Source organism: Dermacentor albipictus, chromosome 10 (genome assembly GCF_038994185.2).
Source record: "Dermacentor albipictus isolate Rhodes 1998 colony chromosome 10, USDA_Dalb.pri_finalv2, whole genome shotgun sequence".
In the NCBI taxonomy this organism is placed as follows: Eukaryota; Metazoa; Arthropoda; class Arachnida; order Ixodida; family Ixodidae; genus Dermacentor; species Dermacentor albipictus.
Window position 1 is genome coordinate 44,927,035 of NC_091830.1, and position 18,390 is coordinate 44,945,424.

At 45.6% G+C, this 18,390-nt stretch overlaps 1 protein-coding gene across 2 annotated transcripts in view; it reads left to right on the forward strand.

The window, feature by feature from the left end:
• LOC139050417 (uncharacterized) overlaps nucleotides 1-18,390 on the forward strand; it is a 44,526-nt gene that overhangs the window by 3,322 nt on the left and 22,814 nt on the right. The window contains exon 3 of one of the 2 annotated variants that reach the window (XR_011508869.1): nucleotides 1,279-5,049. The exons of the other annotated variant lie outside the window; for it this stretch is intronic. The gene's annotated coding sequence lies outside the window, so the exon portion shown is untranslated. Of the gene's footprint in view, nucleotides 1-1,278; nucleotides 5,050-18,390 lie in introns of those variants that run through there. 2 annotated transcript variants of the gene reach the window in all.

Below are 18,390 nucleotides of genomic sequence, written 5' to 3' on the forward strand. Positions count from 1 at the left end.
ACATGTCTGACAATGCTGGTACGTCACTGTACAGAAAAGTTTGTAGGTGTATTGAAAGAATGCGACTTATGTTTACAGCCTGCTAAGTGTCTGTTGAATGCTTGCTCGGACTGCTGGATGAGTGCTTGTGAAGCCAGTAGGCCTCCTCTTTTGATTAGTCTCTTTGTATGAGGCAGGTGCGACGATTTGAACCTGTAATTGTTTCAGCATCACAATATTCACTTACATTCCTGGTTGAGACATGAAACATTAGTGTCTCTTTCATAGCGTTTTGCAGACATCTTGAGTACTGGATCACGAAATTAACGTCTTTGTATTGTCCGATAGCATTGGATGCCTCTGCACAGCTGCAGCTTCTGAGATGCCACAGTAGCCTAGTGCCTATTTCGATACGCTGCAAAGCCCGAGGTCTTGAGTTCAATATTGGTCATGGTGGCCCCTTTTCGATGGGGAGCGAAACGTAAAAACATTCATCTACTTAGATTTAGGTGCATACTAAGGAATTCCAGGAGGTCAGAATTAGTTTGCAGTTCTTCACTGTGGTGTGCCTCCTAATAATAATCCTATGTCATGTGTTTGTCTTGTAAAACCCTATAATTTAATTTAGATAACAGCTTGTAAGCATGGATAAGAGTCCTGAACTAACACTGACCACACACGTCAACAGCCAAGCTTTTGGGGTTAACACTTCCTGCAGCTAAGTGGGCATGGTGAGCTCCACAGCACATGTGGGTCATAGTTCTGGGATGATTTTTTGGAACACAGAGGGGAACACAGGTTAACCCTCTGCAGATAAAGCTGCCAGGCCTCTGCAACTTGATTAAATGTTTGGATTATGACCTTCTGAGAAGAAACGAAGGGCTGTGTACTGGGTGATGGAATGAAAATTGGTTGATGTTAAGGCACAGGGGAGTATGAATTGGCAAACGGGTGCAGCTGATATTCAAGTTGAGACTGAGAGGAAGAAGTGAAAAAAGGGGCAGGTTGTGTTGGGCATAGGAGATGTGTACACGGTTATTGCAGCACTGTCCAAGACATTGATTGCACTATGTTCAATTTCTCCAGGCAGCTGTGTTGAGCAGTTCGAAAGTAGCTGCACTGTATTTCTTCTGCATGAAAGCTCAGTTCAAGGTTACTCAAGTGATTCCTCAGGCTTTATGTACTTCTTGAGAGGGCAGAAAATGAGGGCATAAGCCAACCAGTGGAACTTGCCTTTAGAACTTATTACATTTCCACATGCTTTATTGCTTCTTATCTCCCTTTCTAGGCACTTTCTAGGTTCCAGATGAGTGGCCTGGTATTACAATGGGCACAGGTCACTGCCTGCTAGACCCACCACAGTCATGCAAGAGGACAACGCTGCACAATCCGACCAGCAAGCAGACATTATTTATTCCACATGGTGCAAGGGCATCTCCAAAGTGACAGAGGCCGCATTATGCACTCTGAATGTGTTCTTAGGAGTGCAATCTTAAGATCTAGGTGATTGCTGAAATATTTCATCATTTCAGTAGGTCTCAGTGCCACTCTCACAGAGTAGGTCTCACTGTCACTGCCATTGTCACTGCATGCTAGTCCCACCACAGTCATGCAAGAGGACAACGCTGCACAATTTGACCAGAAAGCAGACATTACTATTTATTCCACATAGTGCAAAGGCATCTCCAAAGTGACAGAGGCCGCATTATGCACTCTGAAGGTGTCCTTAGGAGTGCAATCTCAAGATCTAGGTGATTGCTGAAACGTTTCTTCATTTCAGTAGGTCTCACTGCCAATCGAAGGTGCCCCTTTACACATATTCATATCATCAACATAAAGGGACCATGACATGCTCAGCTATCAGATCGATTCTTACATTACAATGAAAAGTGCAGGCACCTGTTGACCTAATTGAGAAGTTTCAGAGCTATGCAATCTCTAATTAATGAGCAAAGCTCCTCCCAGCAACAACAATACCACGTAGTTATAGTGTGTATGAATTAACAACTTGCAGCACAATGGGGCATCAGCTGCAATGACTGAACCATTTGGCTGCACAGCTGATAATGTGGCATTTAGGCAAGTGTTTATGACGCTTAAGTATTGTTCCCAAGCCTTCTCCATTGTTGCCGAGTGTGATTGTACTGAACTTGTGTGATCACAATCATTCTAGGACAGTGCAATGCACACATCGGCAATTGGCTCAGTTGTGATCACAGTTTGGCTGACTTTCTTGCCAACAATGTCATCAAAAGCTTTCTATTGTCATTGCACTGGTATGCCATGATCCCATGATTCGACAAAAGCTTCCTATCGTCGGCAGACCAGTATATGATCATTCAATGACTGATGTTCAGCCAGATCAGCTGCTGAGTGGAAACTTCATGATCAACAAAAAGTCTGTCTGAAAGCCGGCACTTCATCTGTTTTATTCGTGCATAAAAAAATGAAAGCAAGCTTCTGAAGCGCAAATGTACAAACCTCTGTCCTTTTCAGTTGCATACACGCCCATTTTCACCAATGTCGTCTCTGCTGCGCTATGCAGTTGTGCGAAAAGCTACTAGCTGGGCCCACTGTATATAAATATGTGCAGCTGTTGCCTCTGGATGTGTGCTGTAGAACCCCACTTATATTTTTTCTACAGGATCACACAATAAGAAACATTTTATCTAGGAAAAATGTTACCTCCTTTAGCACTTGTGGTAGCGCTACTGATGAGACAAAAGGTTATTCTCACACAGGACCTGATTTAAAGTTTTATAGGAAACTAATAACTTATTGAAAACGCACTTAGTAAAGTTCGTTGCTGCTTGGTGGTTAGATTAAATGTAAAACAGTTTTTTGTAGATGTTGCAGCCATGAAGTACATTAAATCGGGCTTGTAATTTCCATCTGGTGCTCCAGCTGAGCCTTCAACAGTAACAACCTCTTTTTGAGCATTGACAGCTCTGTTTTAGTTTCTGTGCAGTGTTATATATTGCAGTAACCAGCAAGGTATCAAAGATGAAAAGATAGCTTTAGATAAGTTTGTTCATTAGTGGGCATGGGTGCTTTCAGTGTATGTCAATGTACAGCACTGAACTTGTCACAATCCCTCTGTATGATGAGCAAAATGAGAACAGGGTAAAAGCTGATGCTAAAGTTTCAACAAGTGTACTTGTCTTTTTTAGGGAAAGCCCTTGAAAATCCTTGAAGGCAAGTAGCCTTGAAAAAGGCAAGTCCACTTGTCAAAACATTGGCCCCTGCTTTAGCCTCGTTCTTGTTTTCCTCGTCTTGAATTTCCATCTGCCTCCCTGCGTTTTCCCCCAATCCTTCTGTATGTCAAATTTGCATACATACTGCAATGCAGAAAACAACCCGCTCTAAGTAATTCTGTGTTGTTTAGGTTCACTGTATAAAGCATAATGAACTACATGCTTCAATGTGACAGGGACGATTAACTTGCCCCAGATGCCGATCGAGTGATTTGCTCTGCATGCAGAAACCGATAAACTGACCTGGGACCATGTGAGCCAGCAATAGGATACAGATTTTCGTCACTTAAACCTCTGCCACCAAGCCATGATCTATCAACCTGGCGACTGAGCCTGGTTGTGGGCCCCTGCGGGAGAGGCCTAAAAGGGAACTCATTTCCTCTATGTCTGTCCAAGAAGCTGTTAATGCACCATTTCGGGCCTTATAAACTCATAAGATGGGTCAGTGACGTGTACGAGGACTTCTTGGACAGTGTCATATCCATGAATCGACAGCCTTTTCCTGAAACTGTACCCATCATACCCCTCAAGCTCTACTTCTCACATTAGCATGTTACTTTGTGTGGCACGTTGCGCCTCTTCCATATATTCTCTTTTCATTGTGTGTGTGTGTGTGCCTGTTAATTGTTTTCCCAGCTTGACCTGAGGGCTCTAAAAAAATTTTCTCTCCACTGCTCTGACCTGGTGCATAGGTTTGTAAACATTGGGTCAGTGTTTCTGGAAAAGCAATGCCACCTCGTGTCATGAGGTGGCATATAGCAGACAAACAAGTAGAGGACCTATGCTCGGTTTCTTATATTACATGTGCCATCACGAGAATTCAACTGTTTATGCAGACATAATCTTGCAGCCTGATTAGGTGACAGTATCATGAAATTAAGAAATAGCTGCTGAGTGCTTTGTATGTTTTCATATGGTAAATATGCCGCCATGTATATTTCTCATCATCATCAGCATCAGCCTATTTTATGTCCACTGCAGGACGAAGGCTTCTCCCTGTGATCTCCAATTACCCCTGTCCTGCGCCAACCAATTCCAGCTAGTGCCTGCGAATGTCTTAATTTCATCACCCCACCTAGTCTACTGCCGTCCTCGACTGCGCTTACATTCTCTTGGCATCCATTCTGTAACCCTTATGGTCCACCAGTTATCTTGCCTGTGCATTACATGACCTGCCCAACTTCATTTCATTCTCTTAATGTCAATTAAATTATCGGTTATCCCTATATGCTCTCTCATCCACACCGCTTTCTTTAATTAAAGACTTAAGAAATTGGCAGAGCATTCTTCCTTTGGAGGTGATTGGCAGCGTTAATGTGATTTGCAATCTTATGATCGGCATGTGATTGGCAATATGTTTCATATGTTAGGGTTATTATGAAGAGTGGCACACAATCAGTGACACGTATCCAGTGACCCGAGTTGGCGTCAGAGAGGTTTATTGAAGAGTGGCACATATGCAGTGACTCAAATTGGCAGTAAACAAGTTCATTGATGAGAGGCACACCCTCTGACAAACACCCAATGACTGGAGTTGCCGTGAAGGATATTCATTGAAGAATAACTCATGCCCAGTGTCACTTACCTAATGACCCAAATTTTGCAGTAGTTGGTTTCATACTTGGTTCCTCAAGCACAGCAGTCCGATGCCCTACTGATTAGACCGTAGGCTACCGAATGGTTCAACTTGGCATGAAAGAGGTTAGCCAAAGACAGACATACAGTCAGACATGTTGCAAGCTGGGTGATGCTCTTGAAGAATACTAATGTCGTTAAAATGGAAGATGCACTGAAATAAAGATCTGTTGTTTTGATAGCTGTGTCCATTCTGTATAATGTCCCCATTTAAAATACCCCTACCAAGGCTCGGTAGAGATTGTTGTTGTTTGCACTCAGACTGAGTTTAGTGCTGGAATAGAATTGTTGCATGATCCCAGCCCTGAATGCGAGAATAGCTGATCATACTAAGTGGATTTTGTGTACGTATGTACATACACCAGCTGACTCCTCAAATAATGATTTGACATGCATGCTTTGCAATGTTTGCACATGCATTTAAATTTATATTTACTGCTGTGTATGTATATTGACATGTGAACACTGGCAGAGCAAGTTTCCAAATAATGGTTTGATATAGAGTATAGGTTCCTCGATTAGCCGGAATAACCAACCTTCACAGCCTATTTGAATCAGTCTTGTGACGTATGTGTGCACACAATGTATTTATCCTTGATGCAAGCTTGGGCATTTGGCCATTGCATCTTTCGCACCAGCATGTGCTACAACCATAATCAACAATATGGCAAACACTCCAAAAACAGTACCGCCACATAGCGGCCGCAACCTCTCGGAAAGACCTCAAACGGCAGTTGGAAAAAAGCGTATGGGTTGACGCCACTAGACGGAGTGCACCTGCAGTTGGTGGCATGTCGACTGATTTCAATCGGCACAACCATTGGCAGATGGGGGGGGGGCTTTTCAGTGGCAACGGATTTCAGCATTGTTATAGCTGCGCTATGGGTAGGCCACATATAGGTAGGTTTGTCAAAGCAGTTTCAACGAACTTGCATGGGTTTCCTTTGCAGCAATTGCTACAAATGGGTGGATGTCTCATTTCCCATTAAAGGGCCCCTGAAACGGTTCGGACAAATTTTGCAGACGTAAGGTACAGCTAAGGTAAATAATTCGCACCAAAATTTATGTGAAACATCCCATATTAAGAGAGCTACGGAGGATTGCAAATGACCCTCCTCCATAGTGATGCATTTTCTCGTCAACTTGTTCGCTGAGTGATCGGGGCTAAGCTCCGCCTTCACTGGCTCTGTATCGTGATGGCACGTAGTGTCGTCGACTTCCGGTTCTCCTATAGGAGCGAGCGCACGAAGCCTCTCCAAACTCTCCGCCAGTTGCTTGGCAGTCGACCCCAAGCGAGAGCTATCGAAGCAGCCTGCGTTGCGAGCATTCTGTCGCATTGTGCCGAGCATGTCTGATATTCCGGTAACCACAGGCTAGCTGGGCGTTTCAACGGAATAGTGGAGACATAAACTCAAGCTGATGAAGGAACTTTAGCGTAGACGTATGTGAGCGGCCTGATCTGTCTCCACGGTCCAGCCACCCGAGGGCGCAGAGCTTAACCAGCCAAACAAAGAGCTAATATTGCTCTAACCAGGTGGAAAACTATTCAAACATTTACAAAAACGTGTTAACGATTACACTCCTGCGAAAAATTTACGCCAGCAGCGAAGAAGGATACATTTCGTTACTGCTACTGTGTGTAGTTGAGCTCTGTGCCGCCAGGTGGCTGCACCATGCAGACCATTCACATTTGCGCTTCTCATCCCGTGAAACGACACGCAAGGGGACACGGTCAGGCCCTGTCCCCTTGTGCTTGCGTTTAGCCTAATACAGAACTCGCGAAACAATATTTCGTTAGTAATCTTCCGGTGTAAAGTGACGGCCGTAAATGCGCAATTCCTGGCGCCGATCGGATAGCGGCAGTCCGATGCGCTGCAGCCAGTCCACTCGTCTGCTGCCTCGCAGAGGGACATGATGTCGCATCTTGACATTGCCAGTCGCTACGTTTTCAGTCCACAACGCAACAAAGTCTAATCAGAGTGCTCGCGAAAAGACTGAGACCGACTCTGATCGCGGAGCTCTCGTCAAAATTGAGCACGTTGTAAGGCAATTGCAGACGACGCTTGCTGTGTGCCGGAAATGCTTAAGTGTAGTGAGAAATTGTTTTCGTGCATTCTCTTTCTGGTACTGTCTTCGTATAGAAATAAATGAACTAACATTGCAACTATTACGAACATCATTCTTTCACCATAAAGGTGGAGAAATTATCGATGTCGCGCCCTGGGCAGCCGATCGGATAGCTCGCCCTAGCTGACGTCGATTTGTTGATTTACATCATATGGGTAGGGGCGGCTCAAAATTCCGCCGAGCAGTGTGCTGTGATCGGCAGCGATGTACATTTTTAATACCGTAAAATAAATTACTCGCTTTACGCGGAGCACTCATATGCGTCAATTAATGATCAGACGGACCTAATCAACGACTCGGTACGTTTGTAGAAAATCGTTTCACGGGGACCCTGAAACGATTTTGACTATTTTGTATTATATGGTTTATATGTGTGTGTGTGTGTGTGTGTGTGTGTGTGTGTGTGTGTGTGTGTGTGTGTGTGTGTGTGTGTGTGTGTGTGTGTGTGTGTGTGTGTGTGTGTGTGTGTGTGTGTGTGTGTGTGTGTGTGTGTGTGTGTGTGTGTGTGTGTGTGTGTGTGTGTGTGTGTGTGTGTGTGTGTGTGTGTGTGTGTGTGTGTGTGTGTGTGTGTGTGTGTGTGTGTGTGACTTTATATGTGCAATTAAAGCCCGCGTCTCGCCAGTGTCGCCGCTGTTCACGTTCCCGGTTCTGTTCGCGTTCCCGCTCGATCGTCACGGGCGCGTGCTGCGGGTCTTCGTCGGTCGGCACACACGACGGGCCAGGCTCACTGATGAACGCACGATCGGCCTTAGCGGCTTTCCACCGCCGGTGCTTCCATTCTCGCTGTCGCTCCCGTCGTCGTTGTAGGACATGTTGCTTCTCTTCCGTGTGCACGATACGCGTCCGCCCCATGGATCCGCTCAAGAACTGCCGATAACGTCACTAGACGACACTGACGTCACTCTGTAGAGGAACACACACTGGACGATACTTACGTGCCCATTCAACACACATTGGTCTATTGGCTGTCTACGTCTTGGCAAGATCACTAAGACATCTTGAATATCATTATAAAGGTTTACTAGACATCCCAAAACGTCTTGGCAAGATATTTAAGACTTCTTGAAGACGTCTTGCCAAAACTGTCGGATGTCTTAAATCGTCTTGTATACGGCGTGAAGACCGTCAAATGCACCGCTAAATAAGAGATCAACGTTTTGCAAGCCATCTTGTAGCCGTTTGAAAAACCACTGTAAGATGTTTTGCGAGTAGTTTTGCAGCCGTTTTAGAAACGGCTATGAGATGTCTAGCAACACGTCTCATAGCCGTTTTAAAAACGACCGTAAGAAATTTTGCGAGACGTGTAGCCGTCCTAAAAATGTTTTCCCAAGAGACTTGATGGGCAAGGTACGATACCTTTCAGTCAAAATTTGTTAACGTATCCCTATAATTTAGCAAAGCAATTTGCTGAGTGACAGGTCATTTAAGGCCCCAATGTAACGTACGTACAAACCATTCAGAGCTCTTCAAAAAGTGGCGGCAGTTCTAGTCAGGAATGTTTAACATTGGTTGCAAGCATCCAAATTGTATCGAAAAGCACCACTTGTTGATTGGGCTAGGGTGTAGCGAAATGACAGCAAGACCTACCAACCCTCTCGATTTACAGTGGGAGTACTACTGTCACGGGAAGCACTAGCACAAAGGTGACATTCTAAGTAGTCTCTTGACGCTAAAATTCAGTCATAACATTGAAATCCAGAGTGTCGGTCTCATTGCAGATGAACTGTCCAACGAAATGATGCTGAGCTTCAGTGATCTGGCTAGAAACGGCATACACTGCACATACGCGATGGTCTGTGAAGACCTGAGATCATTTTCTATAGCTTGCCGACTTTGTTTGAGAAACATTGTTCAAGGATTGCGGATGGAATTATGTCAAGGACCCAGCACCATTATCACGGAAGTTTTTCTTACATGGATCTTTGGCACAGACATGAATTTAGGAACACAATACACCCTTCCACTATAGAATTAATTATAAAGGAATTGAGTGTCTGTACTTGCTAAATGGACAAATAAATGGGAATGTTCCTAATCCTAGCAATAGTGAAAAAAGTTTGGCTGTACAGACAGCACCAATGCCTATTGATTGATTGAGTAACTTTTATTTTACAGTCCTGCAGAACGCGTATTAGCACGTCGCGGGCCGCTCCCACGTCGGGACCGACAGGCCTAGCCTGCCAGCCGCATCGTGGGCCTGCTGGACAGCCCAACGTTGCTCAGCCAGGAGTGGGTTGCGGAGGGCCGCCTCCCACCTAGCTGAGCTGAGGTCAGGGCTTGCTATAGAGATACATCCCCAGAGCATGTGCGAAAGTGTTGATTTATCCCCGCAAGCAGGGCACGCGTCATCAGTGTAAATCTCCGGATATATTGCATGTAACGTGGACAGGTTGGGATAAGTTTCTGTCTGCAACAGTCTGAATGTCAGTGCCTGAGGCCTAGTGAGCTTGGGGTGAGGAGGAGGGTATTCTCGCCGCGAGAGATAGAAGTGTTTAAGAAGTTCATTATAAGTGGCAGGCGCGTCCCTACCATGCGTAACCCTCTCTTCGGCCGTTACAGCGCCAGCGCGGTCAGTCAGTGCGCGCGCGGCAGCGTGGGCCGTCTCATTGAGGTTCGTTGGGACACCCGCCATGTGCCCAACGTGGGCTGGGAACCAAGTAAGCAAGTGATGCTTGATTTTATCCGGACCTGCCTTACGAAGCAGCCCAAAAGCCTGTTCGGAGATCACTCCACACTGAAATGCCCTAATGGCTGACCGTGAGTCACTGTAGATGACGTCGCTGCTGTCATCAAGCATCGCCAAGGCAATGGCCACCTGCTCGGCTATCGCCGGATCTCCGGTTCGTACAGATGCGCAGTTCGTGAGTCGCTGTTTGGAATCCACCACTACTGCAGAAAAGGAGCACCCCTTCCGATATGCGGCCGCGTCAACAAAGCAGGCTCTACGCCCCTCTGTCTGGATCTGTTTGAGTATGGTTGAAGCTCTTGCTTTCCTTCTACCCTTGTTATATTCAGGGTGTACATTTCTTGGTATCGGCGATACGGAGATCAAATCTCGTATGTCCCGTGCTAACTGGCATTTTCTTGGTGCTTCTGCAGATGGTGGGTAGCCGAGCTCTTGTAATATATCCTCCTGCCGGTGGCGGTCGTGGAGAGTCTGGCAAGTTGCGCTCTTTCCTGAGCCTCTGCAATCTCCTCCAGAGTGTTATGCACACCTAGCTGGAGGAGGCGATTGGTGTTGGTGAAGATCGGTATACCCAGGGCTCGCTTAGTTATTTTCCTGAGCAACGTGTTGAGTTTGTTCCTCTCTGCTCTTTGCCATCTGTGCATAGCCGCCACGTAGGCAAAGTGGCAAAGCACAAAGGCGTTAATCAACCGTAACAGATTATCTTCTTTAAGGCCATGATGGCGGTTAGCCACCCTTCGGATGAGACGTACTGCGTTGTCCGTCTTGGTCGTGAGCTTGATTATCGTTTGCGCGTTAGAGCCAGTAGATTCGATTACCATGCCGAGTATTCTTATTGCGTCGACCCTAGGAATCTTGTCTCCCTTGCCCGTGCGAAGACAAATGGTGCTGTCAGACAGTGGTCTCCAGCCCATGGGCTTACGACCTCTTCTTAAGGGGCGGTATAGTAAAAGCTCTGACTTCTTAGCCGAACAGTTTAATCCCGTGGGTCGAAGATAGCCCTCCGTGACCTCGATGGCCTCCTGTAACGCACTCTCAACCTGTCCATCACTTCCGCCAACACACCAAATGGTAATGTCATCCGCATAGATGGTATGCCGGATGCCCTCGACTCGTGAGAGTGTTCTGGAAAGGCCGATCATAGTCAGGTTAAACAAAGTGGGCGAGATCACCGAGCCCTGTGGAGTGCCTTTTGTTCCAAGCTCCACCTCTTCGGCGATCATGTCTCCTGCGCGGAGAGTCGCTCTTCTTCGGTGCAAAAATGACCTGACGTAATCATGGAATCTTACACCCAGACCAAGCTCGGATATCGATTGCAGTATAAATTGATGGGCTATGTTATCGAAAGCCTTCTCCAAATCTAATCCAAGGATGGCCCGAGTGTCCCGCGTGTCATTGTCGATTATCTGACTCTTGATGAGCTTCATGGCGTCCTGTGTGGACAGACCTGCCCTGAAGCCAATCATCGTGTGGGGGTAGAGTTCCTTGTGCTCGATGAACCTCGTGAGCCTGTTGAGTATGACATGTTCTGCGACCTTGCCAACGCAGGATGTGAGCGATATTGGTCGTAAGTTGTCCAGGCTTGATGATTTGCCAGGTTTGGGGATCAGTACTGTAAGTGCCCGCTTCCATGCTTCCGGGACCTTGCCTTCCTTCCATGTCTCGTTGACCAATGCCTATGACCCATTTCTTACAACCCACCATAGCACCACTGAAATATCGGCAAGGCCACAAAAGTGACGTCACACATGTTAAAGCCACGCTTAACATAAAGAATGAATAACCACACAAATGAAGCGCTAAAGTGGCCAAAGGTTTCAAACAATATTTAATAAATCAAATCAATAACACCACTACATAAGCAAAATGTTTCTAATGCACCTTCTAGAGACTTGCTTTGTGGCTGTTATCACACATTGGTCACTTCATGATTCAGGGAGCTGGCTTGACAGTTCCACAGGCTGATGCCCCCGCAGACAATGTAGCTTGTTCCTAATGTTGCTTGAGCTCAGATTTGGTGCCTGTAATTAGGTGAGACAAGGTATTAACACGTGTTACAGTGAAACTTTTTTACAACGAAACGAACGATTATTGGGTGTAGCAAAGTGAAATACCCCTTGAAATCTCCGTCGATATCCCCGTTTCAAAACCTTCTTTCAATGAAGTAAAGTTATTCTGCCAATATATTTGCCGAACTTGATTTGTCTCCCAAATACAAACTTGATTTGTCTACGAAACAAGAAACGCACGACCTTTGCAGACTCAATCGCATTTCGCGGAGTTCGGCACACGTTTGGTGGCAAAACTTTTGGGTATTTGCGTTGAATGCGCCGTCGAACACTGTTCTTTCTCATCACTGCGCGTACCTGTGCATAAATTTCTCTCACTGCGGCACCGCGCAGGCTAGTGCAGCTAGGCGTGGCCTCAGAGATAGTACCGGTGCAATCTCAGAGGCAATGCTTCCCTGTGTGGCACGTGTTAGAGTTACTGTATATGCTACCAAAACTTTGGTAGCATATACAGTAACTCTAGCACGTTTTGCTCGAAAACGACAAACGCTGTTGGTGTCGCAGCGTGCAACCTATTCAACCACGTCGCCATTTCGCGATGCTAGATGCAAGCCAACCGAAAGCGGAAACGAAAGACCATCACGTTGAAACAGAAGGCATGTAGCCGCTATCGCAAACGCAATCGTGTCATGTGCTAAGAGGTTGTGTGTTGAGGACGCTGAAATTTCTTCTGCTGTTCTCTCTTCAGCGCACGTGCCCATGTAGCGGTTCTACTGGCCGCGAAGCCATCTTCTATGCAAGTTAAAATTTGTGCACTTCATTACGCATGCATTACATTGAAGGGCAGTAATAAATATATAACGAAGTAATTTTTGCTCTCCCTTCAACGTCATTGTAAAGATATTTGATAGCATATGACTGATAAGAGCCCCCACGCATTTGTACGGAAGCTTTGTTTGCAAAGAGTAAGTGTTAGAAATTCCACCTATATCTTACGTATGTATACGGAATAATGCCATCGCTGCAATTCAGCCTTTTGTGTAGTCTGATAGGAAGCACCCGGCGGGATACTGACGTGAAATTTAAAGATTAATTTCTTGGCGATAACGAAAACCTTATCCAAGAAAGCCAATATCATATGTTTAGAGGCTGCCACGTCCTGCGCCCCCAGGTACGTTGCGACATTTTTCGCTTTCACATAATACATGCATGTTGCTTCAAGCGCACTTTTCGAAAATGCATCTTTTGTTCAGGTGAACGTAGTCACAGTTCGTGCATATGGCATACCTATACCACGCCGAAAGACCATTTTACAGCATGTCCTTCACACGTGCCAGTTCATGCTACAAAGTGCAGGTATATATGTGTCGAATTGACTTCATAGGCTTTCGGAAACCTCCGTATCGCGCACATGAACGCTCCGCCATTAAGATATGTGCGCCATAATAACGGGTTGTGCGTAGTTTAGCATGTTCTCTGGGGTTAGTACTACGGGCTCGGTGCACATAGAAAGCAGCTTAATAACGTAATGGTTTGAAGCAGTGATATATGACTGGCCCATTGCGCATGTCTACGTTTAGTCTCAATTAAACTGAGTGTACTGTTAACGGTAAGCTATAAATCTACCGCTAAGTAGGTTGAGCTTACCATTGAGGCGAGGATGCCAGGAGAAGTGAATACGTCATTACAGCGTCGATAATGAAGCTCGTCATCTGTCTTGTCTGCATTTCCTTTCTTTGACGCGGCGAGACCGGTACTTTCCAGTAAATTAATGAACGGCATGCGCGTTATCAGCATGACATAGCATTCCCGACAGGAAAGTAGCGGGCGCGGCGTTTTCAAGAAAGGAAACGCTAGCAAGGCAGATGGCGATTATCGTTGTGTGGCAGATATACACCCCAAAGGGTGTAACTATGCCTAAGAGTGCACTCTTAAGCATAGCGCCTTCAAATCCAGTTTCCTTGTCAATTATATGGAAGCTTTGTCTCGGTCAATGGCATAGTCAGACTGCCGTGCACATGCTCCGCAAGTGCATTGGAAATTATGCTTTTTCACTCATGATTCATTTCTGATTCTTCTCGTCGAGATCATACATTTGTTGCTTCAGCGCTTTCAAAATTACTGCTTTCCTCGTTGTAAAGCCTGTCACGATTCGCGCAGGGTATATTTTGCGTACAACGCAAAGAAACACCTGCATCTTCTCGTCTACTAGTTCATGCTGCAACTATATATAGTGGGCGGAAACGTGGGCTACATCGACTTCATAGGTTTTATAACATGTGCCAAGGCCTCGCTCACTCATTGGGAACATAGGGAAGGGTGGCGTGAGCTTGAGAACGCGTGGCCTGTGATGTGGCAGGCCTCAACAATAACCCATGGAACGAATGGAAATTTCGCTTTATGCTCACCCGAACGTGATCTTTTCACGTCACGGTCAGAGATCTGGTCGTCAGGATTAAAGCAAAAATCTTACAGCGACCCCGGAAATATTTCCTCTAATCGACGAGACGCTCAGAGTACGTGCGGTTGCCCCAGAAGTTTTATCCGTTTCACGTCGTTCGAGCAGGCCATGGCCTGCTCGAACGATGCAGTGACCTGGCTTGGCCGCATGACTATTCAAATGTCCGTTCAATATGGAGGCTGCCATTCAATATGTCCCGAAAATAAGGCCTTGGCAGCTTTAACTCAAGTTCGCGTGGACTGATGGATGGATGGATGGATGGATGGATGGATGGATGGATGGATGGATGGATGGAAGGTAGGACCGTCCCCTTTAAAACGGGGTGATGGCAGTTGCCACCATGCTCAGCTTTTTATTTTGCCTTTTATTTTTGTTTACCTGTGCTGTGTGCTATTAAAATTCTCGATTTTCTTTAAATACGTCTTCCTACCCTTTTAACCTTATCTCACCTCTCTGCTTTTGAGTCACCAATCCTCCGATCACCTTTTGCTAATTTCCACCGCATATTTATTCACATGACTATTATTATCTCTGAACCCTAGGGCCTCAGGAAGCGTGACTGTGGCCGCATCGACATCGGGATTGATACCATCACATTTTAGTATGTGGTGTTCTATTGTTTCTACAGATTTACCACACACAGTACATGTGTCTTCTTCTTCGTTAAATTTCTTTTTATAGTTCCGCGTTCTAAGACATCCTGACCTAGCTTCAAAGAGAAGGGCACTGCCTCTTGAGTTATCGTAAAACGCTTCCTTCCTGATCTGCTGTTTCCACTCTCGATATAGTTCAACACTATGCTTCTTTTCCATTGAATTTATCCAATTTTTAGCTTCCGCGTTTTTAACCTGTCGTTCAATGCTTATTCTTCGTCTTCGTGTTTGGCATACTTACTGGTTAGCTTCCTAGTCCTTTTCCGCCATTGTGAGTCAACGCTCTTTCTGCATAGGTATTTAAATAACTTAGCTGCTCACCTGTTATCGTCCAATTTCGTCAGGCGTTTTTCGTATAGGATTTTACTCTGAGCTTCCCGTGCTTCAAACGATGCCCAGCCCATATCCCACTGTACTGCTTCGTATGTGGTTTTCCCGTGGGCACCTAGTGCTAATCTTCCCACAGCTGTAAGCCCCGTCACCATTACTCCCTTCCAAATACCTCTCAGTGCCTCATGCCTGTTGTACCGCCCCCAATGCCCTATGCTTCATTATCCCGGCACCTCTTCGCCCTTTTGCTATGAGAGACTGCTCGTGCTTGTCCGTGTACATCTGCCCTTTGTTTATCCATACCCCGAGACATTTATATTCGGCCACTCGGGGTATTTCATGGTCTTGTATTGTAAGCTCCTGATCAGTTAAAACATCCCACTGGACTTAACTGCACTAAAACTGAAACCTGAACTGTTTCCTTCGTCTCCACAGTAATTAACCAGAGTTGGCAAATCTTCCTGGCTCTCTGCTAACAGTACAATGTCGTCCGCATACATTAAACCCGCAAGTCGTTGCTCAACTAAGTTTCCGCCTAATCTGTACGACAGATTATACCCTAGATTGCTTCGTTGTAACCTTCTTTCCATACTTGTCATATAAAGCATGAACAGCAGCGGTGATAGAGGACAACCTTGCCTTCATCCTTTGTGTACCTCGACAGTTGTCGTACTCTACATTCCTTCCCACGTTAGTTCTACATTATTTTCTCGATATAGTTCCTGTAGAAAATCAATTACCTCATTACCGATACCTTCAGTTTTTAATATGTTCCACAGGAGTTCCCTGTTCACATTGTAGTATGCACCACTAATTATGTCCGGGAAGGCTAAATACAGAGGTCTATTTTTCGCCTTAGCTATTTGTATGCACTGGGTAAGCACGAACAGGCTATCATCTAAGCGCCTACCACTTCTGAACCCGTTCTGAAATTCTCCGAGTATTCTATTACTTTCTACCCATGACTGCATTTTTAATTTCACCGCCTGCACCGCCAGCCTATATATAACTGATGTTATCGTAATTGGTCGGAAGGATTTTATGTTTTTCTTATCACCTTTCCCTTTATAAATCAAATTCATTTTACTCTATTTCCAGCTGTGCGTATTTTGCTTATTTGTTATGACTGCCTCCAATGCTTTTATCAGCGTTTCGTTGCTTCTTGGGCCAAGTTCATTAATTGCCTTGATTGGAATTTCTTCTATCCGCGCGCGGACGTGCATTTTGGAACATTTGCTTCCGCCTTTTTCCAGTTAAGATTGGTCAGTTCTAAGCTGTTTTCTATTATATATATATGCTATCCTGTGTTGCTCCCTCATTTGGGGCGATTACCCTATCGTCTTTCCTAAATGACTCTGCTATAATTGAAGCGATGTAGTTCACAGCGTCATCTCCCTCTAAACAATTTCCTTCGGCATCGTGAATCTGTCCCTGCTTTCTGCGATTAGCTTTACCCAGCCAGCTTATATATGGTTCCAGAATTTTGTTAACCTCCCTTTATTAGTTGCATCGCGAACTTCAGCCAGCCAGCGATCAGAGGACTGCTTTATTTTAGCCTGGACGAGCGCCTGCACTTGTTGTTTCTTTTGTTTATAAGATTGCCATTTTCGGCCTATTTCCTCTTCAGATAACTGCGCCCTCTTTGCTTCTCTGTGTTCCCGAGATGCCAACCGTCGTTCGATGGCCTCCCTAATTTCCGGCCTTATTCAACCAACTTCGTGGCTTCCTCTTTCCTCTCCAGCGGTTTACTCTTTTCACTTCTTTTATTTTTGTACTAATGAGTAGTTTTAACTGATTATATTCCCACCTTTCCATGGGATGTTTCTCTATTGCTACCTCTATGCCGGCCGCTATTTGTTCGTCATTTAATTTTGCGTACTCTTTTTGACTTCCCTGCTTTTCTCTTTTGAGCAGGGCTCCCAGCTGTAGACTAATACGCTTATGAACACTTCCGAGGCTGTACTTCCCCTCTTCGTCTATTTTCATTTTTGCGAGCTTGCTATACAACCCCTGCGACATTAAGCAGTAATCAATAGTCGTTTGTCTGTTACGGGACTCCCACGTGATTTGTCCCTCACACTTAGTTTCTCTATTTACTATAACTAGGTTGTGTCGCTCACAGAAGTCTAGCATCAACCTCCCATTACAATTTGTGTATCCATCCAGATCCTCGATGTGGCCATTCATCTCACCCAGCAGACAAATATCGGCACCTTCTCCAAACTGCTTTATATCGTCATCGAGACACTTCACTAGCTCCTTGTTCTCTTGCCTGCATGCGTTTGGCCCGTCCCTAAATAAACTACTCCTAGCCATGTCTCTTTACCGGCCATTGTACCTGATACCCAGACATGTTCTTTGCAAGTTAACTTTATTCTTTTCCAATCTGTTCCTTGATGTACCTACTCCTCCTCCCTTCCTCTCCGTTGTTGTTCTATTGCTCCCTTCCCAGACTTAGCCTTCAATAAACGGTGGGTCTTCTAGATCCCTGAGATATGTTTCGCATAGCGCGTACTCACCTACTTTTTCATCCTTTAACTGCTGTTGTATTTCTAACCACTTCGCTCTTTTTCTACCGCCTTGCATGTTTATGTACCTGATCCTGGTGTTAAATTTATTTTTGTAGTTTTTTCCTGGACCTCCTAGAGGCCATATTATTGGCGTCAGTCTCTATTGCTGCACTTAATTTCGACACAGTTTCTATCTAACCATACGCCCTGAGGCGCAGTAGACCCCCAAAAAAGCTACTGCCCGACCTGCCAGGCGCCAGCCGATCTCGGCTCCTAGCCTTCCATTAAAGTGGATGCCATCGCGTGTAAAGCCTCCGCCAAAGCCTGCTCTATGCACTTCTCTGTTTATGTCTGCCGCTTCAAATCCTTTCTCCTGGCTTAGCTTTCTTATCTCACGATTAACAGCGACAACGTCCTTGGCAATTTCTCCGTTCCGTCCTTGCACCTCCGGCACTGTGCATACCACGATCTGGACTTCCTGTGCTATCACCCTTAAATCGTCAACTTCCTCCGCTAATCTTTCCACTACTTTTGCGGCTTCACCATTCAAGACATCGTTTAGCCCCGCCGCTACCCCTACCAAATTGCGCTCTGCAACATTCTCAGAAAGCTCGCTTTTTGTTTCTCTCAGTACTGCGTCCATTGTCCTGTCTGGGAACGTCCCGACTGCTACCCACTTATCATCCTTTGCACGCTTCATTATAGCTCTTTTGCACCTCCTCATATTTGAATCCCCACCGATAAGT